A 15082-nucleotide genomic window follows, 5' to 3' on the forward strand; every position below is an offset into this window, starting at 1 on the left:
ACTCTTTCATGGAGTGGGAGGCTCTTCAGACAATTACTCACACTCTGGTCATCACAGTAAACCTTGGTTTACTGTAATGCAATCTACTTGGATCTGCCCGTGAAGACCATTCAGAGGCTACAGCTCATAAAAAATGCAGCAGTGTAAGCACTGATAGGAGTGGCAAATTATTCTTACAAGACCCTGCTGTTCTTCATGCTGCACTGATTAGTGTTTGTGCAGTTCACAGTGCTGGTTATTACCTTTAAAGCCCTTCATGGCTTAGGACTGCTAAGGGACTGCTATCTCACTTGTTGCTCCCATCTGGTGAGATCAAGCAGGGTAGGTGCACTCTGGGTCCCATCTATTAAACCATGTAAACTTGCAGGACCCAGAAGGCACACCTACTCAGTTGCAGTGGTGACTGCCTTTTGGAATGATATCCCCCCCAGAGATTTGTGGGCTTCCCACCATTATGATGTTCTGTAAATTATTCAAAACCTGGTTGTTTTCCTGGGCCTGGGATTAAGGTGAATGCATAGCTCCTGATAGTTAGTTTAGTTTTGTTTAATTTAAGACTGGGTTTTGTTTTCTGGTTGGCCATGTTCTTCTTCTTTTTAAAATTGCTTGCTTGCTTGCTTTATTTATTTATTTATTTGTTTGTTTATTATTTGTAAGATGTCCAGAGACATCAAGGAGTTGGGTGGCCTCAAAATAAAAATAAATATATAAACATATTTTTGTCTCTGTGATACTTAATCCTGAAAAGTAGGGGGGAAAGTGTGAGACTACACACAATTTATCCCATTAGAAGATTAGAATTAGAAAATTAGAAGAACAAATACCCCCTGCAGGGTCTTCATACATGCTTCAGGTAATGGATGGGTCTAACTGATATAATCCTTTCTACACATTTTTTCCCCCCATCAAATGGGGATTATTTTGTGTTCCCTACTTTCACAAGTTGCTCTCAGTGATGACTCTGTTTCCTTTCTTCCCTAATTTTAAAACTCAGGTTCACTTGCACCATTTATTTCAAATCTTTTGAACTGTTATCTTTGGTGTTCTCTCCTTATGTATTGCTTTCCAATCCTCCTTTCTTAATCTCTTTCTTTACAAAACATCTTCTTGACATTTTCAACTCAGTCACACATTTTTAAACATTGCTAGCTCTAGAAATTTTTGGGGGATGGAGGGAATGGAGTAAGTGGATGAACTCTGGAAAATTGCCATCACTGGTCTTCTTCCCTGTCATTACTTCCACTTGCCCACTCACCAGAAGACAGCTGGCAATCCACAGCTGATAGTTACCAATTTCCTCATTCTTTCTGCCATTAGAACAATAGGAGGAACAAATAGGAAATAATGTCAAGGAGGGTTGCAGTCGAGGGAGGGGTCCCTTGACCATAGATGTCTTTCTGTGATATTCTCAATGAAAACTTAACCAATAAAAAAAATAGTCTAACCAGAGCCTGAACTATACCCAGGTTTTCTTTCCTGGTTAGGCCTCCTAATACTGGGTAATCAAGTAAAGCCTCAACTCTTTACCTCTGTAAGAATATCTCTTTTTTAACAGAGAACAGACTGGATATGAATTAATTGGATATGAACTAATCTTGGCAAATATGGATTCTTGCTTTTTCCCCAAGTATATGTACTCATTGCTCTGGGATGCAGAGTAGAAAAAGGGGTAGTATCATGTTCATCTGACTTTTTTTTTAAGGCATCTTCCTGTGGTCTTAATATGCCTTACCATCCACAGCATACCTGCCTAAATCCTCAGTGGCTTCAGTTAAAAAAGTCTCAAATATTTATTTATTGTTTTTTTGGTTTGAATTTGTATTTTGTATCTTTCTACTCATAGGTTACCCAAAGTGGCATACCAGGGTTGGGATAGCTCTCAGCCCATTACTTTGGTGACCTTTTATCAATCAGACTAGTTGATGCTGACTGCATTCACACATAACTGCAATCTAGAATCTTTTAACCTAGGTTTGTTGAATCAGCCTAGTTTGCCTTAGCAATATGGATCACCCATCACTGTAAGCAAAAAACAATCAAGTCATATTATAACATAGTATGATACATGAAAAAACAGATTACTGCATGTACTTATGGAAAAGCCAAGAATTTTAGTGCCAAAATACACCCCAAAAATTGAGTTCGGCTATCCACAAATGGGTTATCCATGAATATATATGGTAATACTTTTTTAAAGTACCCATATTTCTCATATATATTTGCACATAAACCCATCTGTGGATAAGCAGACCCTTGAATTTTTAACCAAAATACCATGAAAAATGTGGGACGGCTTATCCGTGGGTGGTGCATTTTTGATGGCATTTTGGTTAAAAATTCAAGGGTTGTCTTATCTGTGGATGGGCTTATGTGTGAGTATATGTGGTAGCACAATAAACTGGCAGCTTTCTCTAACTGTATGTATGGTTAGTTACCCAACATGTTTGATGCAAGCTATATCATTTTTCATTTGAGACCATTGTTCAGGTAAATGAATATGCAACTTAGTTTTTATGTGTGTCCTAGCAAAAAGAGAAGAAAAAGAAAAACACACTGTTCATAGAAGAGGTAAATATAGGTATATATTCATTTGTAAATGTTAATGATGGATATCAGCTGATAGTTTAACAGGAGAAAAGAAAAAAGGGAGATGAACATCAAATGTAATGTTGTTATAGAAAGTTTTAAACTGGGGGAAGAACTGGTCTATGTTTTCAGCTGTCTGGCTTTCTGTGATTTAGAAAGCCTTCTAGTAATTCCCTTCAATTTCTGAAGCAAATAAATAAACATGTACCAAGATATTAAAGATTTATTGGGAAAAAAACCACACATATATTTAAACCACCTTTTGGGGAGTGAAAAAGAGCTGGCTAAATATTTATTATTTAAATGGTGGGCAAGTTCTACGTACTTATTTATTCCTCTGAAATCCTCTCTGAAGTTTTATAAATATTGCAGAAGATTGGTCAATAATATAACATGTTTTCACTAATCCAGCATAATAATTAGGAAGTGTTTAGGGTAATATTGTTCTAAGCAAATATTGCATAAATGTGTCTAATGGCATGACTGGAACATAGTACGTTTTCTAAGCTAAGGGCTTCTGCTAGTTCCTATCAGTCTATCAGTATCTATTAGGGCTGCCAAGCAGCTGGATAGACTCTGTTCTTTTGCAGTGGCCACTTGATTTATAGCAACAAGTTAATTCTGAAGAGAGATAGCAATCACAATTACGGCACTATTACTTTAGGTTATTTAAGCCTGAGATACTTGAGTATTGATGCATCAGGATTGTCTCATCTACTTGGGGATTTCATAATCAATCTAGATTTTAAGAGACAAGCTGAGGTTCACAACATCAGTTTACTTTACTTCCCTGTCTTCCCAGGAATTTCTGTGACCCCCTTGATTTTAAACTCACATACATGGGAATTACAATATTATATTTGAATGGGGGTGGGGAAGACAGTGAACTATCAGTTATTTTACTATTTTAAGTGAGAGTAGTGGGAAAAAGAAATACTCTGTTCATTTACATATACCAATACTTTAGCAGAAATTGTTGCATATCACTCAACAAGGAAGACAGGTTAAAGACTTGAGTGAGATGATTTGCAAATAAAATCTAAATTCTTACTGGACTATCCTCTGTTGGAATCAAAACTCAAGTTTTTCAAAGTACTGTCTCTGACTTTGGCACATTTCTAGGTTAATCTTCAAGTAACATCATAGCAAAGAAGGTAGGATCAGGTTTAGATGAGGTAGGGTTACAGGAAATGCAAAGATAACTTAACACTCTTTACTAAAGATTTAGAGCACTATTTTTCAACCTTGGCAGCTTTCAGATGTGTGGACTCCAACTCCCAGAATTCCACAGCTAGCAGAGGAACACTGATTTAAAATGCTGATTCAGAGGATGGAAGTAGCCATCTTGCATGTTTCTCCCCCTCCACAAACACAACCCCATCACATACTTTGAGCTATTGGGTTGTGGCCTAGCATTATCTGAATGCTCCCTATTTTTCCTGAGTTCTCCTTAAATGATTCTCCCACTGCTTTGGGATTTGGATGGGACCACTGGATTAGAAGACTAGAAACTCACTTTCTTGACCTTAAGGGAAATGATTCTACCACAAGGAGGGTAGTGATGTTATATTATCCTGGCAATGAAGTTCATCAGACTTTTAAAACTGCCTGATGCAGGAAGTGCTGAAGATTATGAAAAAATAAAGCTGGCACTTAGCTAATATTTTAATATTTAAAATGGATTTTGAACAATATAGTTTCTAGCAGGCAGGTCAACAAGAAACCAAATGCTAATTATACCTGGCTGTGTCAGCTAGCCTGATCCTGTGCTTTTACAATCCCAGACCATGAAATATGAGCTTAAATAATAAAAAGTAAATTCCCAACTGAAAGAAAGTTCTTTCATCTGTTCCAACTTTTGTTTGTACCTGTGTGGCTCTTTTTTTTACAAACCCCTTCAGCCTATGTTCAACATCTTATTTTATTTTATTTTTTCAATTTCCTCTGGACATTGAACAGTAGAGGCTAAAATTGCAAAGATATGATTACAAAGTACCTTATTGTTCAGGCAAAAATAATCCAGCTGATTATTTCTCAAGATATCCAATTGCTAATACAATTCCATACTGTGATACTTTAAATTTCGTTGAAGAGCATATGAATGTTATTCTGTCCCATGCTGTTCCTAAAAGTCTCTCTTTCAGAGATGGGGATTGCTACACAACAGGATTTGTGGGGGGAAAAGCAATCATAGCAACCATTTTCAATGGTCAAGGAAAATTCTCCTGAACAATATTGCCCACATGACCACTAAAGCATAAGCTGCTATTTGCTGTGTGACCAAAAACCTTAGTAGAGAAATGGCTACTAAGAGAAACATCCTCCTTCATGGCCCTTGTTTAGTTACTGCTTAGTTTCTCCAGTGTTGTGCTGGAGAGTTGCCTATGGAAGGAGTTACCAGAGGATGGTAAAGACTAACTTGTCCTGTGAGAAAAGGCTTTGTTTCTAGGCATAGATACACCTGTAGCCCTCTGCCATTTCATGTCTCACCTTTCCCATCACTGGCTTAGGACAGTGTAGATTTTTGTGATCTCCCAACACAGCTTCTTTGTTTGTTATTATTTATTATTACAAATGTAATTTCTTAGTGGAATTGCTCACCACCAGATCTACCAAGGCAGTAATACCAAACCTGGACAACATTTTCTCTGCACATGATGTACCTGCTAGTCTCAAAAGTGATAGTGGAGTGCCTTTTTATGCCGGGAATGTTCTTAACTTGCCAGTTATTTGGGTTTCACATATTAGCACATCACCCCTCACAGGTCAATGGGAAAGTTAAGAGTTATACAGACATTCAAAAACATTATTCACATTGCCACAGCAGAAGGTGCTAACGTGCTGCAGGAACTGTTCAACTATGCTTAAACATCCCCTATCAATGCTCTTAACTGCAGTTGAATGATTTGGCAAAAATTGTATTGAAGATAGTATGCAAATAAACATTGGCTAGCTACAGAGTTGCACTTTTAATTGTGCCATGATGACAGTGTGATAGAATTATGTTTACTTATCCACAGTAGCTATATATGGTATCTACACAAACACCTGATTGCTTGAAAGCTGCACGTATACAAATTCCATTGGGATCAACTGCAGGAAAACAGTGCCATATATGAGAAAGTTGCACATACTTAAGGAGATATGGGGCCAAGTTCACAGCACTCCTAATGTTTTTAATATCTCCAAGCTGGGTGTTAAATCTAACTTGCTCACTTTCTCTTGAATGACAGTAGCATCCTTTGTATAATTTAGAACCAGAAGCTTCTATCTGGGTTCAAAAAAAAAAAAAATGTGAGCAGGTCTACTGAATATCTTCATGCTTCTTGTTCATGGGAAAATATATTGGGAGCAGGGGTGCCATGTGTTTCTACCCTGCTAATTTACTTCAGATTAGGATCAATCTCTTTCATAATTTCTTTCAGCCTATTGTCTCTTACCAAGGTAACAGTCTACAGAAAGTTAATTTTGTGCATGCTGTTCCCACATGCTAAAATTGATCCAGATTTATTTTCAGCACCACATTGTAAATAAAATCTGATGAAGCGATTCTGGGATGAATTTCTAGGGAAGATACAGAGGCAGACAGTGTGTTGAACACACCCATTTTTTTCCAGTGTGCTGCTGAACTTAGATTAATAAAAATGTACAGATAAGAATCAGATTTTTATTAAAGTATGCTCAAACAGCCTCAGTGCCTGACTACTTCCTGAGAACATGAGCTAGAAGCTTGCTAGCCTCTCTAACTTCTTTGATTACATGTACTGCTTATCATATTTAATAAGTTTTCCTTGAGAAACACAGAAATAAACTGAACACCTGCAAGCTCTTTGAGTTAAACTTGTCCTTACATTCAGTGGTTCACTGTGACAATGGCTGTATCTTTCCTGACCTTATTGACATTTTTAAAAAAGGAGATAGCAGTCTTATGGAAATAGTAACTGGATGTTGGAATTCCCACTGTTTCCATCCTGTGATCCTCACACAATATTACTGTTGGCTTAGGAGAATATTTTAAAAAATTCTCCCTATTTCCCTTCCCATTTCTGTTTGTCTATTCTATTGTGGATATCTAGCCACCAAGATTACTTAGAAAACTAAATTATAAGGGTCAGAGATAAGATTCACATGTTTCCTTTAGCTGGGAACAATAGGTTGGTGTTTCTGAACTTCTGGGGCACAGCCTTTAAAAAACTAGTCTTTACTAGTGGAGGTTTGGAAGTAAAAACAATTATTGTGATGAGCAAGAAAACAAACAAAGCAAATCTCACTCTTTCTCTTTCCCCTTCCCTCTACAACAACAGTTTCCCCCCACATATTATTCTTTTCTCTTGTCTAGTCACTGATTTTCACATCTTTGCACCACCCATGTACAACACACCTTTTATTTCCTTCTTATTTCCTTTCACTCACCCGTTATTTTTCTACACCCATATACACAACCACCTTCTCTCTGCTTTATGTACAAGGTATATATGCTTCAGCAGGTGCAAAACTTAGATAATCTTGTTTGGACTGGAAAGCAAAGCTTGGTTCAATTGATTAGTACTTAATAGGATAACTTTGGAGAATAGTGGGGCTGTAGACTAGACAGTTGTTGTTCAGTCGTTAAGTCGTGTCTGAATCTTCGTGACTCCATGAACCATATTGCGCCAGGCCTTCCGGTCCTTCACTGCCTCCCTGAGTTTGCTCAGTTTCATGCTCATTGCTTCAGTGATGCTATCTAACCATCTCATCCTCTGCCGTCCTCTTCTCCTTTTGCCTTCAATCTTTCCCAGCATCAGGGTCTTTTCCAAAGACTCCTCTCTTCGCATTAGGTGACCAAAGTATCTGAGCTTGAGCTTCATTATCGATCCTTCCAATGAGCAATCAGGGTTGATTTCCTTTAAGATTGACTGGTTTGACCTCCTAGCAGTCCAGGGGACTCTTAAGAGTCTTCTCCAGCACCACAGTTCAAAGGCATCAATTCTTCGGCGCTCCACCTTCTTTATGGTTCAGCTCTCACAGCCATACATTACTACTGGAAAAACCATAGCTTTGACTATGCGGATCTTTGTCGGCAAGGTGACGTCTCTGCTTTTTAATATGTTATCTAGGCTTGCCATGGCTTTCCTCCCAAGGAGCAAGCGTCTTTTAATTTCATGGCTGCAGTCTCCGTCTGCGGTGATCTTGGAGCCCAAATAAATGAAGTCTGTTACTGCTTCCATTTCTACCCCTTCTATTTGCCAGGAATTGATGGGTCCAGATGCCATGATCTTAGTTTTTTTAATGTTGAGTTTCAAGCCAGCTTTCGCACTCTCCTCTTTCATCCTCATCAAGAGGCTCTTTAGTTCTTCTTCACTTTCTGCCATTAGGGTGGTATCGTCTGCATATCTGAGGTTGTTGATGATTCTCCCTGCAATCTTAATTCCGGCTTGTGATTCTTCCAGCCTGGCATTTCTCATGATGTACTCTGCATATAGGTTAAATAAGCAGGGTGACAGTATACAGCCTTGTCGTACACCTTTCCCTATTTTGAACCAATTGGTTGTTCCATGACCGGTTCTAACTGTTGCTTCTTGTCCCGCATACAGATTTCTCAGGAGACAGGTAAGGTGGTCTGGTACTCCCATCTCTTTAAGAATTTGCCACAGTTTGTTGTGATCCACACAATCAAAGGCTTTTGCATAGTCAATGAAGCAGAAGTAGATATTTTTCTGGAACTCTCGTGCTTTCTCCATGATCCAGCGAATGTTGGCGATTTGATCTCTAGTTCCTCTGCCTCTTCGAAACCCAGCTTGTAGATCCGGTAGTTCTCGGTTCATGTATTGCTGAAGCCTAGCTTGTAGGATTTTGAGCATAACCTAACCCAAGGAGCAAGCGTCTTTTAATTTCATGGCTGCAGTCTCCGTCTGCGGTGATCTTGGAGCCCAAATAAATGAAGTCTGTTACTGCTTCCATTTCTACCCCTTCTATTTGCCAGGAATTGATGGGTCCAGATGCCATGATCTTAGTTTAGTTCTCGGTTCATGTATTGCTGAAGCCTAGCTTGTAGGATTTTGAGCATAACCTTGCTAGCATGTGAAATGAGTGCAATTGTGCGATAGTTTGAGCATTCTTTGGCATTGCCCTTCTTTGGAATTGGAACATAAACTGACCTTTTCCAATCCCGTGGCCACTGTTGCGTTTTCCAAACTTGCTGGCATATTGAGTGCAGCACTTTAACACCATCGTCTTTTAGTATTTTAAATAACTCAGCTGGAATACTGTCATCTCCACTAGCTTTGTTGTTAGCAATGCTTCCTAAGGCCCACTTGACTTCACTCTCTAGGATGTCTGGCTCAAGGTCAGTGATCACACCAGCGTGGATGTCAGGGACATTAAGATCTTTCTTGTATAGTTCTTCTGTGTATTCTTGCCACCTCTTCTTAATCTCTTCTGCTTCTGTTAGGTCCCTGCCTTTTTTGTCCCTTATCATGCCCATCTTTGCACTAAACGTTCCTTTCATATCTCCAATTTTCTTGTAGAGATCTCTAGTCTTCCCCATTCTATTGTTTTCCTCGATTTCTTTGCATTGTTCATTTAAGAAGGCCTTCTTATCTCTCCCTGCTATTCTCTGGAAATCTGCATTCAGTTGCTTATATCTTTCCCTTTCACCCTTGCTTTTCGCATTCCTTCTTTCCACAGCTATTTGTAAAGCCTCATCAGACAGCCATTTTGCTTTCTTGCATTTCTTTTTCTTTGGGATGGTTTTAGTTGCTGCCTCCTGTACAATGTTACGGACCTTCGTCCATAGTTCTTCAGGCACTCTGTCTACCAAATCTAATTCCCTAAATCTATTCATCACCTTCACTGTGTACTCACAAGGAATATGATCTAAGTCATACCTGAGTGGTCTAGTGGTTTTCCCTACATTCTTCAATTTAAGCCTAAATTTTGCAGTAAGAAGCTCATGATCTGAGCCACAGTCAGCTCCTGGTCTTGTTTTTGCTCTCTGTATAGAGCTTCTCCATCTTTGGCTGCAAAGTATATAATCAATCTGGTTTTGGTATTGACCATCTGGTGATGTCCATGTGTAGAGTCGTCTCTTGTGTTGTTGGAAAAGAGTGTTTGCTATGACTAGCTTGTTCTCTTGACAGAACTTTATTAGCCTTTGCCCTGCTTCATTTTGTACTCCAAGGCCAAACTTGCCTGTTATTCCGATTATTCCTTGACTTCCTACTTTAGCATTCCAATCCCCTATGATGAAAAGGACATCTTTTTTTGGTGCTAGTTCTAGAAGATGTTGTAGGTCTTCATAGAACTGGTCAACATCAGCTTCTTCAGCATCAGTGGTTGGGGCATAGACTTGGATGACTGTGATATTGAATGGTTTGCCTTGGATACGCACTGAGATCATTCTGTTGTTTTTGAGGTTGTACCCCATTACTGCCTTTCCGACTCTCTTATTGACTATGAGTGCAACTCCATTTCTTCTAAGGGTTTCTTGCCCACAGTAGTAGATATAATGGTCACCCGAATTAAATTCACCCATTCCCGTCCATTTCAGTTCGCTGATTCCCAAGATGTTGATGTTCAGTCTTGTCATCTCATGTTTGACCACATCCAGCTTGCCTTGGTTCATAGATCTTACATTCCAGGTACCTATACAATATTGTTCTTTACAGCATCGGACCTTCTTTTCGCTTCCAGATACATCCACAGCTGAACGTCCTTTCAGCTTTGGCCCAGCCGCTTCACTCTTTCTGGAGCTACTTGGAATTGCCCTCCGCTCTTCCCCAGTAGCATATTGGACACCTTCCGACCTGAGGGGCTCATCTTCCGGCGTCATATCTTTTAGCCTTTTAACATTGTCCATGGGGTTTTCTTGGCAAGGATACTGGAGTGGGTTGCCATTTCCTTCTCCAGTGGACCACATTTTGTCAGAACTCTCTGTCATGACCTGTCCGTCTTGGGTGGCCCTGCACGGTATAGCTCATGGCTTCACTGAGTTACGCAAGCCCCTTTGCCACGACAAGGCAGTGATCCATGAAGGGGAGACTAGACAGTAGAGATTGAGTAAACATTCAGCAAGAAAGCAATGACAAAATCTTTTTCTAATTTTTTCCAAAGAAACCCTGTATATATCTGTCTATGAAGTCATCAGAAATTAAGCTCAGCTGAAAGGAGAGGCTTAACTTTTTAAAGTTGTGTAGGAGACTTCTATCACTCTCTCACAGTGCTAGAACAAAGTCAAATGTGTGCATAGCCACAAATGAGAGATTGGATGTTTGAAAAGATTCTGGGTTGATTTCAGATTGTCAGTAGTGGTCATTAAAGGATATGCTTTTGATTTTAATAATTTTTATTCCAAATTGCTTCAGTATAGAAGAATCAGGGGGTTTTGTGAAGCATTTTTCTGCCTAAAGCAATGGTTAAAAATTGTTTAGGCAAAGTTGGCAATCTTAACAACCAGATCACACAAACATGAATTCTTGCTTTTTAACAGGGGTGGCCATGCACCTCCAGCCCCTTTATTGTGATCCCCAGAACCTTTAGCATATATTTAGCATAAAATATATGCTAAATTTTAGTGGCATATAATATAACCTTGGTGAGAATTCTCATTTTTGGTGGGGTGGGGTGGGGCGGGGCAGGGTGGTGATGATCAGATAAATAGATGCATTAAGGATCAGATAGACTTAACATATCTATTGTAGTGAGGGGGAAAAAACTAAACAAATAACCCACACACATCAAGTAAGAAACAAAAACAAAACCTAGGCTGATAATACTTCTCATGTCTTCATGTCTAATTCATACACCCTTTTCTTTTAAAATGGCCTCAGATTTAGTTTATTCAAAACAGTAGTTTATTCAGAAGAATTAAGAGAAACAAATAGGTTTTAGTCTGTTATCTGTTTTTCCTTAGTAGATTTTTTCACTGCCCAGCTAATACTCACCTTTTCTCTTTGTGGGTTATTCCCTGAAATATAACGTTCTGACTGTTCCTTTACTGATTAGGAGCACATTCTAGTACATTTTTTAGCCCTTGGTAGAAAATACGTGAGGTCCCAAGTAGAAGCTTATATACATTTAATTAAATTTTCTCTAACCCATTAACCACCAGAAGTACTGGGACTGCAATTTCCATGGGGGATTTGTTGTCCCAACTGTCTGGTGAATTCCAGACAGGAGAAAGTAGCTTAATGTGAAACTGTGAAGAAGGAAAAAATAAAGTACATACATAAGGATTTGGAAGAAGTATTTGGATCTAATGTAAAAATATCATTCTCTTGCTATTAATTAGTAGCCTGACATTTTCAGCCTTCCCTCACAAGCTTGAGGGAAAAAAAGAGTTGCAATTGCTTTAAGAGTGTTGCTAACTTTAATGAACTCCTGCTTAAAGCAGCTGCAGCCTGGAAGTTTGAAAAATGGTTAGGCCGCTCCGCAGAACATCAAGGAGCTACTGCCTTTATAAACATGCAATGTCTGAAGTGCTTCTTCCACATAATTTTTAAAGTACTACAGTCCTGAAAGGGAAAAGAAAAAACAAAAAATCTGTCGGCTAACCACCGACTTGGAGAACTGACATAGCCATTTCCAGAATCATGTCTATTCTTTCTCAAACCAGCACAGTGAAGAAATAATAAGTGTAACTTTCCTGTGTTAAGGATCCAATTCACGTTACAATCTTTCCCTACAATTATGTACTTCATTCACGAAGGACTGCTGGCTTATTTATAGAGCTTTGCAATTATTGGTACATTCATGTTTCTTGGGGGAGAATTCATAAAATGGATGCAAATGCTAGAACTTTCAAGTCTATTCATAAAAAGTAGTATATTTTTCATTTGTGCATTGTTTGCCTGATGTTGTCAGTCAGGCAAGCCCCATACATATGTACATTTGTGAACACACAGATACCTACAAAAGTGCACTACAGTTTGCAAATGATGGAGCCAATCTTATTCAGCTTGGGCTTTTAAGCAGATAAAGTACAATTCCATAGGGAATATAATGGGAGCTAATTAATCAGTTGAATTCAGAAAAATCAGAAGAGATGAGACTGCCTCTGAGTCTGAAATAGGCACTTACCTCTAGTGGTTTGGATGTTTGAAAAATGGGGCTATGATGAGTAAATCTGCTTCACACACATACTGAGAGTATTTAAACCAGTTTGAGATGCGGCTTTGTACTGAAGTATTTAAAAGAGCTATGATTTTTGGCAGCTTAAAAAACACCTGCAGATTTTAGGAAAGAAACATCTACAATCTATTTATATCACAGACATGCACACATTCATATAAAAGTAGATAGTACTGCAACTTCAATGGCTCTTCCATTTCAAATGATAGCATTATTTGTGTATATTGGATGGATAGACAGATAATGTTGCCATATGAACTGGAAGAGCCATTGAGGTTGCAGGGCTATCTGCTGTTAGTAAGAGTAAGTTTTACTGAATTCAGCCTGGGTAGACATGCATTGAAAAATATTCAGTCCTGCCTTCAGTTCCAGAAATCTCTAAAGGGGATTATCCAATATACCCTTCCACTCTCTGCTTTTGGCAGAATATAACAGAGACTAAACTCTACTCTGAAAAAGTTGCATATATGTGTTCAAGTGTTCCTTCATTTAAAAAAAAAAAAATTGGAAGAATCTGCATTTATATCAGCTAATCAAGGTATATCTGTTACTTCATTTTCAGCCTAGGAATATAAGCCTGTCCCTAGTCATGATTTATTTGCTTAGGAAAATGATTTACATTTTTCCAAGGAGTTTTCAGTACCTGGAAATCTGAACTGTGTTTGTTATTGGCAAGTTAGGTCTGCTTTCTGCCATTTAACAATTTGTTATATCTTTTGAACACAGCTGTTTAACGTTCACACCACCACTGGCTAATCTTCAAAGAAAAAAATAGATTGCTCAGATTTTGAAAATGCTTCAAGGTCATAAGGAACTCAAATATTTGCATTTTAATGCTTATTTAGCTTATGCTCTTAATTATACTTACTGTTTTTATTTTTTTTTTAATTATATACAAGTTTTATGAGTAGCTCTCTGGGTACACTACCCTGAGATTCATCTGGGATGAAAGTATGTTGTAATTTCCAATAAACATTTGGATGAAAAAATTCCTTGTGGCTTACAGAAATAAAGCCCTAACAACATTTATGACAAAATATTGTCAAATATTTTAAACGTAGCAAACCATCAGTATTATTTTAAAAAAAATCTAAGAATTTAAAAATATAAATGCATTGAAAAATAAGTTGAAATAAATATAGCTAATTAGCAAACAGGAAAAAATATCTGGGACTTAAAATATACTCATCATACTGTGCCCTTTCAAGGTAAGCTACCTTAAACAAAGCTCAGAATATAAATAAGAGATAGGAAGCCAAAGGAATTAAGGTGTGGGAAAAGTGAAAGAAGATATAGCTGACACCATTCACTGCATCTCTTCATACTTTTCCATCCTTGAAAACCATTCCTGCTTCCTCCATGTCCAAATAGATACATTGCCTTTTTTTCTTTTAATTTCTCACCTCTCTTTTTTTCCTCAAGGTCTCATGAACTCCATCTATGATTACAGTTACAACTTTCTCAGTGTTCTCTTTCCTCTTGACTCATACACTCTTCCTTCATATATTTGTTTTGCAGTTCAGTTTCTATTCAGTTTTTCCAGATGACCAAACGACCTCCCTCTCTCTTTCATACTGGTCATTCTCTTTTGTATGCAGCCTATAGTCATTCAACACCCATTCATCCTTGACCCAATGTTTGCTTATTTTAGTTCTCAAGTAATCCATTGTCACAGCAACTGACTTACTTCTATGATTCTTCTGGTGTATCCATTTTCTTTTTAATAATATTTTATTGAAATTTTAAAGTTACAAAGTTAAAAGTTAGAAATGAAAAAGAAAATTGAAAATACAAATTATAAAGAAAAAGAAAAGAAAAGGTGAGATAAAGTAAAAGAAAACGAAAAAAGATATGAAAAATAGATAACTTCCAATCTATCTCTGGTCTTAGGAATAGTAAGACTATCATAAGTGCTAGTTTTTAATACATTAAGTACGAGTAATTCTTTGTCAAAACATATCCCATGACATTTATAATCTAATCTTCAAATCCCCATGTAAGCTTCACCCCACCTGCATTTTGCAAATAGTCCATCAATGGTTTCAAGTCTTTAAGGTAATAGTTATTTGAGTTTTCTTTTAATAAGCAAGTCAGTTTATCATTTTCTGCCATTTCCATCAGTTTTAACAACCATTCTTGTATTGTTGGTAGTGTCTGGGTTTTCCAAAATTGTGCATAAAGAAGTCTTGCTGTGGTAATCATGTATTGAGTAATTCTAATAAGATGTTTTCCTATTTGAAAATCTATTATCCCCAACAGGAATAGTTCTGGTTTAAATGGAATCTGTATTTGTAGTATGCTCTGCATCATGGTGTATCCAATTTTTATATCCATAACAGTTGTTGCATTAAAGTAGGATTTTTAAAATGGTGTTTTCTCTCAAATAGGG

This window comes from Python bivittatus, unplaced genomic scaffold (assembly GCF_059951505.1).
Source record: "Python bivittatus isolate LINGU-HERP-01145 unplaced genomic scaffold, Pbiv_v1 ctg000340_np1212, whole genome shotgun sequence".
Taxonomy (NCBI): Eukaryota; Metazoa; Chordata; class Lepidosauria; order Squamata; family Pythonidae; genus Python; species Python bivittatus.